Here is an 8493-nt window from a genome sequence, read left to right as displayed (position 1 = left end):
TAAGCTGAGGAATAGAGAAATAAAGTTATTTGCTTGTGATGATGATGCTGCGATAACAACAAATGTCATTTATCTGGAGTTCTAAATTTTTCAAAGAGTTCCCTATAAATAATCCTATTTGAGCCTCACCAAAGTTCTAAAAGTCAGGTAGTACCAGTAGCATCCTCCCATTTTATAGATGAGGAGATTCAGGCTTAAGGAGGCTGGGACTTTCCCAAGGTTGCTGAGCTGGCATGTGCCGTACTAGGCTTTGAAACCATGTCTTCAAAGTCGAAGTCCCAGCCTCATTCCACTAGACTCCCCTGGCTCTTGATGTATTTGAGTTGAAAAGGATCATGGGGCTATCTAGTCCAACCCTCTCGTGTTCATAAATGGAGCAAATAAGTCTCAGATATGTGAGGTAACTTGATCTGGGCCACAAAGCTAGTTAGTGTCTGAGCTGGGACTAGAACCCAAGTGTCCTGACACCTCTTCTTCACTATGCCACAATTCTCAAGATTCCCTTTTGGACAGCTGCGTTGATGCTTTTTACACTGCCCTGTGGGACTTTCCAAGATTCCCATTAGCTGGGTCTCCTGGATGAAAGACTGAATTACCAAGAAACAAGCATCTTGCCCACTGAAGACAGAATTTTCCTATGCCATTGCATCTCCCTTTCTCCTGGGCTTCCCAGAATGTGTTGGTGAAATATTTTTAAATGACTAGGGCTAATTTGGGGGCTAAAGCTGACTAGAGGACTAATCAGGGGACTGATGACTAACTGGCTATCTGACTTCATTAATTTAATGTGGGCCGTTTATAAAGTTCCACCACACTGCTCCCAAACTGATAGACTAAAGATTAAGAAGCCTCTTAACCAAATAATCAAAGCAGAGTTTATTTATGAGATACTATTTTAAATTAGGAATACAGGGAAATAAAATGTACAACCTGACTGCTTTCCCGTGGTCTCTTGCGTCTCTTTCCCCCCTGCAGCAACTTCTTGAATACAATAAGGGCCTTAGCCGCCTCCGGCCTCAGGGCACGTTACACTTTCCCTGGTTTGTATTAAAGCCTGTAACCTTGTCAGACCCGGCTCTCCTTTTCTGAACCGAACTCTCCTCCGTCCTTGTCCAGGCTCCCCTCTAGTCAGCTTCTCTCCTAGTCCGTCCTTCTCTAGTCCGTCCCCCTCCTTTTCTCTAGTCTGTCCTTTATCTAGTCCGTCTCTCCTAGTCAGCCTTCCTCCTTAATCTTGTCTATCTAGTCCGTCCTCACTCCTTTTTCTAGTCCGTCTCCTTTCTCCTTCCTCCCTCTTTTCTAACTCCCAGGTCTATATATACCTTTTCTTCTCTCCACTCAAATCTCAGGGCTTCCTTCGCCCCCACAGACCAAGCTAATCCACCAGCCAGAGCTGCAGCTGGGCGGGGGGGGGGGGGGGGGGGGCTCTCGAGCCTTATGCCTCAGCACAGGCCATCCGGGATCCTTCAGATAGCTCCGCTCAGGTCGGAGCTGGGGGCTTTTTTTTTCTCCCCCCAGCTGTCTGACCTGGCATCTTGTATAGCCCACGGGGCTTTTTCACTCAGCTGAAGCTGAGGAGGAGGGGGAGACACTCTGAGGGCCTAAGGCTTTCTAATCTCAGCCTAAAGGTAGGGTCCCCAAATCAAAATAAATTTCCACAGTCCCCCCTTTGCTGCAAAACCAAATACCATAACCTATGCTAGGACACAATGTCAATAACAACACAGGAAAAGAAAATTGTCCAGAGGGGCAATCCCTCACGGACTCGCACTTTGACAATACCCACAGAGGGAAGGCCTCTGCAGAAAATACACATTACAGATGGTGTATGTAGGAAAAAAAACAAAAGTGTCCATTTAAAGTCTTTTAAATCTTGTCTTTGAAGGAAGGTTGAGATGTCATCTAGGGAACTGGACTCTGGTCTGGATTCTGGCCGTCTCTGGATACTGCTGCCTGAGCTTTCACTAGTCTTTAGTATAACATTGTCCAAAATTGTTCAATAAATAGTGAAAGTTCTTCAAAAAGCAGTGAAAGTTCTTTAAAATGTACAAAACAAATCTGAACTATACACACACACACACACACACACACACCCCATATTGGAGTCCCCCCTTTTGGAGGATGTCTATATCCGTAAGCCATAGAAAATTGAGGCAATACATCAATAACACTTTTTACCATTATACGTCTGGATCAAGGCCAAATTAATAATGTATCTGTGATGACACTTGAAAATGTTATGGAAAGGTTACCATACCACATCATGTGGTGCACAGACATCCAATAATTGTGCTAGGCCTCGGGTGGATGGATTCTAACCATGCCACCAGGCAGAATGAGAAAAAAAATTAAGTTAAACCAAGTTCATGGGCTGGTGCTTCCATGACACCAGACTATTTTTGGAGTGAGAGATGTGCCCTATATAGCTGCTATTATCAGCAAACTATGAACTTACTGAATGTATCTGGACTAAGGGAATCCTGCCTCCAGGTTTCACTGAATGGCTGTTCTCTCAGCCTCCTCAGGGCATCTTAAGTGTACTTGTCTCTCCTCCTGTTTGTACATATATTTTCTCCAAGGCCTGCATCGTGGAGTGGAGTCATCTCCATGAAGCTCAATGTAAGAGTAATTACACTCTGAAATGGTAAGTTTCCATAATTTAAATCTGATATTAATTTCACCCAAGACAATATGATAGCAAAAATGTGTTATGCTGCATAAGACACACTTGTAATATATACAATAATCCCATACCATATCCAGAGTCAATTGGGAAAGTGGTATAATGACCAATACAACAAAATTACTACTCTTTTTCACTAAGGATAATAAAAGCTATATACATAGTCACAATGACATATTAATGATTAAAACAATACAAATGTAATATTAAACATTATTACAAAATCTTCATCAAGCAAATAAACCAGATCATCTTGTTCATGAATTCTCTCTTTAGTACAATGACAACAATAGATACTTAAATTGATAAACAATTTATCCAAAAAAGACCTTAAACATCAGCATACTTGAAGTGATAAACAATTTATCAAAAGAACTTAAACATTAGCAATAATCAATGTCCATTAATTGTCTTACAAACCAAATAATAGGGTTCAATAACCCTTCTTTGAAGTTAGAGGTTCAATAACCCTTTTTAAAAGTTAAAGCCATATGCTCTTTGTGAAAAAGTCCTTCTCCTACAAATGGTGCAGGTGGAATGAGATGATGAGGACCAAACTGGGTCCAAGCAGGAACAGGAACACCAGCAGGCCAGGATGCCTGCTTCAATTCTGCCACAGCTGAAAGATACTGGGAATCCAGCTGTAAAGATACTTGGAAAGAATTTTTTGTTAGAGCCACAGGTGGCTTAGCAATTTTACCAAAACGGGGTATCCATTGCCTGCAATAGCCAGCTGCTCCTAGAATGTCCCTTAGCTGCTTCTTAGTTAATTTTGCCACTCTTTGGGCTTTTAATAAGCAATAATAATATGTGTCCTCAACCTTAAGGATCACGTGAGGTTTGTTATTCTGGGGAGGAGAATGGAATGGAATAAAAGAATTAATGTATTTAAAGTCTAGAAAAATAACATTTTCAATATTTACTGTTGTCCATTCCTCCCCTGTACACCATCATTTATCTGTATTTCCCTGATCTTTACCCTTTTGAGAGGGTCTGTGACTGTCCTCAGTTTGCTCCTTTATAACTTTCTGAAAAGGCCTATACCTGTTTTCACTCTGCTTTTCTGTATCTCCCTGATAAGATATTTATTTTGATTTTGCTTGTAATAAGGCCTATAATTACCCTGATTCTGTCCTTCTATACCTTCCTGATAGGGTCTTCTAAAGTTATTCTGACTCTGTTGGTAATAAGGCCTGTAATTGCCTTGGTTGTTTCCTCTTTGGAAAAAATTTCTCTGATTATTTCTATTTCCCCTAAAAAAGTCTTTAAGGGTTTCCGTCATTACCTGTCTCAATTCATATTTTCTGGTTCTACACTCTCTCAACAAAGTGTCCTTGCTTCTCACAGTATTGACACACTTTAGGGTTTTTATATTGACTCTTAAATGTTTGACCTGAAAGTGCAGGTGCTAGGATGCTTCTGTGAGCATGCTTTGCAGCATCTTGAGGCTTCTGCTGACCTGCTTTTAAAGAATGGTCAACATCTTCTTTTAACTTCAGGTCATTTTTAGTAGAGGGAGCTCTGGCATCCCTCAATACATGGCTCACTATGGGTACAATTCTTTCTCTCTCTCCAGAGTTGTATAAGAAAATACCATGCTATAATATTAGTGATGGAGAGAAAAAATATTACAATCACTAGAGCTATTATTATATTAGCATAATAAGGGTCAAAATTAGTGAAAATGTCTCCAGTAATATTAACCATGGGATCAGTGGGGAAAATAGACTCACTCATCCCATCATTCCAAAAATTTTTTATAGTATGGATGAGGAAAAATCCTGTAAGGCCATAAGAAAATACTGAGCTAGTCATTCTTTTAAAGTGAGACAATATGTTGTCCCATAATACCCCAACAAAAAAAGGCAACAGGTAAAACAAATATTCAATCACGGTTCAGTATAAACGTTAAGGCTTTTCTCTGCTAGAGGCTTTCAAAAAATTAAATAGGAAGCAGTTGGGTGGGAAAAAAAATTTCCTAGTGGCCCTTTAATTTTTATTATTTTTTTTTATTATTATTATTTTTTAAATTTACCAGGTTAGTAGGTTAGAAACTCCTACCTGGCTCTCCATTAAATATTGTGCAAAAATTAATTATTAATAACTATATCTAACCTGGAAAAATATATTTAACTGTACTTATGAAAAATTATGATTATATGAAAAATGATCAATTTAGAAAAATTATAATTGGGCCGTAAGTCCTGCCGCGGTCACCATTCAAATGTTGGAATATTTTAAATGACTAGCCTAATTTGGGGGGCTAAAGCTGACTGGAGAACTAATCTGGGGACTGTTGACTATTTGGCTATCTAACTTCGTTAATTTAATGTTGGGCCATTTATAAAGTTCCACCATACTGCTCCATTCCCAAGTTAATAAGCAAAATATTAAGAAGCCTCTTAACTAAATAATCAAAGCAGAGTTTATTTATGAGATACTATTTCAAATTAGGAATACAGGGAAATAAAGTGTACAACCTGACTGCTTTCCTACGGTCTCTTTCCACTGCATCTCTTTCGCCCCTGCTGCGCTTCGAACTTCTTGAATACAATAAGGGCCTTAGCCGCCTCCGGCCTCAGGGCAAGTTACACTTTCCCTGGTTTGTATTAAGGCCCGTAACCTTGTCAGCCGGGTCTCTCCTTTTCTGAACCGAACTCTCCTCCGTCCTTGTCCGGGCTCCCCTCCAGTCAGCCTCTCTCCTAGTCCTTCCTCGAGTCTCCTTCCTCTAGTCCGTCTCCTCCATCCGTCCCCCTTCCTAGCTCTAGTCAGCCTTTTCTAGTCAGCCCCCTCTTTTTTAACTTTTCTCTCTATCTAGTCCGTCCTCGCTCTAGTCAGCCTCCCTCCTCTAGTCTGTCCTTCTTTATCTAATCTGTCTCCTTCCCCGTCTCCTTCCTTGCTCTAGTCAACCGTTCTCTCCTTAATCTTGTCTCTCTATCTAGTCCGTCCTCGCTCCTTCTTTTTCTAGTCCGTCTCCCTCTAGTCTCCTTCCTTTCTTTTTTCTATCTAACTCCCAGGTCTATATATACCTTTTCTTCTCTCCACTCAAATCTCAGGGCTTCCTTCGCCCCCACAGACCAAGCTAATCCACCAGCCAGAGTTGCAGCTGGTGGGGGGGGGGGTGCTCTTGAGCCTCATGCCTCAGCACAGGCCATCCGAGATCCTTCAGATAGCTCCGCTCAGGTCGGAGGGAGCTGGGGGCTTTTTCCCCCCCCAGCTGTCTGACCTGGCATCTTGTATAGCCCACGGGGCTTTTTTACTCAGCTGAAGCTGAGGAGGAGGGGGAGAGACTCTGAGGGCCTAAGGCTTTCTAATCTCAGCCTAAAGGTAGAGTCCCCAAATCAATGTCCTTTCTCTCACAACTCAGAGTTCATCTGTCACTAAGCTACAAAGTTGATTTGCACAGAGTGGAATCCAAGAGGTTTATTAATCCAACCTTTTGGTGGTGAGTTGACTCTGTCTATGATCTGGTTTGAGCTCCCAGGTACTAGACTGACTAAGATATTAGATCAGTGACAAGCTCACTTTTGTTCAGTGACAAGCTCACTTTTGTAGGTGGAAAAGATGTTAGAGACTCTTCTCCAACTCACACTCCCTATATTCTATTTGAGTCATTTTCCCAAGAAGAAAAGCACAAGATGTTTTTGTTTTGTTTTCATGTGATCCTCATGACCACTCTATGATATAGATGGGTGAGGGGGGATAGGGAAGACATTTTTATTTTTACCTTATATAGAAGGGGGGAAAGCTCTATATAACTATTTTGTTGTTGTGAAGTCATCTACAGTTGTATTCAACTCTTTGCAATGCCATTTAGGGGTTTATCATTACCTTCTCCAGCTCATTTTACAGATGAGGAAACTGAGGCAAACAGGATAAAGCAACTTGCCCAGAGTCACACAGCTAGTAAGTGTCTGAGGCCAGATTTGAACTCAGGTCTTCCTGACTTCAGGCTTGGCACTCTATCCACTGTGCCACCTAGTCATAATGTATTATAACAATATGTTCAGCTAGTTAAAGCAAGAAACTAAGGTGATGCAATGGATAGAACATTGGGACAAGAGTTAGTTAAGAACACTCGAGTTCAAATCTAACCTCAGATATTCACTAGATGTGTGACTCTGGGCAAGTCACTGATTTGCTTCAGTTTCCTTAACTCTAAAATGAAAATAATAATGGCACCTACCTCCCAGGGTTGTTGTGAAGAACAAATAAGATCATATTTATAAAGCACTTAGCACAGTGCATGACACATATTAAATGTCCTTTCCTTATGAAGAAGGCCAAGGTCATGGGTCCAATTCTTGTCCTGGTGACAGAGCTAAAACAAAAACAAAACAAACCAACCTTGCACTCTCTCCATAATCTTGGCTTGCCAACTTTTATTAGTCACAAGGGGAACTTGGTAGAAGAGTGTGGATGGTTCAATGCAACTCAACCCTCTTCCAGGAAAAACATCTCAAGCATGTCTTTATGTGGTTGGGGTAGGTGGGATCATCACCACATAATAAGGCCAGCAGCATTCTCCCCATTTCACAGATGAGGAGACTAAGGCTTAAGGTGGTTAGGACTTTCCCAAGGTTGCTGTGCTAGCACATACCAAAGTAGGCTTTGAAGTCATATCTTCAGTCTAAGTTCAAGGTTCTTTCCACTAGACTCCCTGGCTCTTGACATATTTGAGCTCAAAAGGATCATGTGAGTCATACAGACCAACCGTCTCATGTTTATGGATCAAGTGAATCTGGCTCCTTTTTTTAATAAAGTGGGAACATTCTTTTGCCCAGGGAGCAAGCAGGGGAAAAAAAAAACATCTGCCACATGGGGCTAAGCTCACAAATGTTTCCATGATCCCCATGATCAGAAAGGGGATAGCATAGTGGCAGAAGGGTCTTAGGAGACATATTAATGATTAGACATGGACCCTGTCCCCAGGGATCCCACAATCTAATATTAGAAAGTACATTCCCACATGTTCAACATAATTGTACATGAATAACCCATATCAGATTGCTTGCTGGCTTGGGAAGGGGGAAGGAAGGGAGGGCAGGAGAAAAATTTGGAACTCGAAATCTTAACAAAAATGAATGTTGAAAACCATCTTTACATGTAACTGGGAAAAAATAAAATACTATTAAAGAATTTTTTTTAAAAAGTACATTTTTTCTAGCCCTGACAAGGGTGCACGTGAAACTAATTTAATACCAATTCTTTTCCTTATAACATACATTAGGCTAGAAGACTTCTTTAAAATAATTGTTATTGAGATATTTTCTTTTACCATCACCCTCATTTCCAAATATATACCTTCCCCCTCCTATCCAGTAAGCCAGAAGAGAGAAAGAAGAGAGAAGAAAAAATGTTTTAAAAGTTCAGCAAAGCTAACCAACATTTCTACTAAGTCTAATAGACTATTTGTCAACCTACAGTTACCCACCCCTGCCAAGAAGGGAGAGGGGTGCATTTTCTCTTCTTTTCTTTGAGTACAGGCTGAGGCCCTTTTCTTAATTGCTAAGAAAGCAACTCCCTCCAAAAGAAAGGGCCCCATGGGTCCTGTTAGAAGGGCTGAGAGAACATGGTTTAATAAATCCTTTGAATTCCACTGTGCCCTAATCGGCTTTGTAGCTTGGTGAAAAATGACCTCTGAGATGTGAGAAAAAGGAAAAAAAACTCATGCTGGGGATTGCAGGGGAAAGGCAAATGGAGAAAGACTAGGTCACTAGTGGGCGAGACTTTTTTTCCCCTGGCCACTCAGCTTTTTGTCTGGGGATCCAGATAATAAAAACAGAATCGGGGGGCATCTTGGAAAGTCCCAC

This window comes from Dromiciops gliroides, chromosome 5, assembly GCF_019393635.1.
Source record: "Dromiciops gliroides isolate mDroGli1 chromosome 5, mDroGli1.pri, whole genome shotgun sequence".
Lineage (NCBI taxonomy): Eukaryota > Metazoa > Chordata > Mammalia > Microbiotheria > Microbiotheriidae > Dromiciops > Dromiciops gliroides.
The sequence above is the reverse complement of the archived record's forward strand: the minus strand, read 5'-3'. Positions refer to the sequence as shown.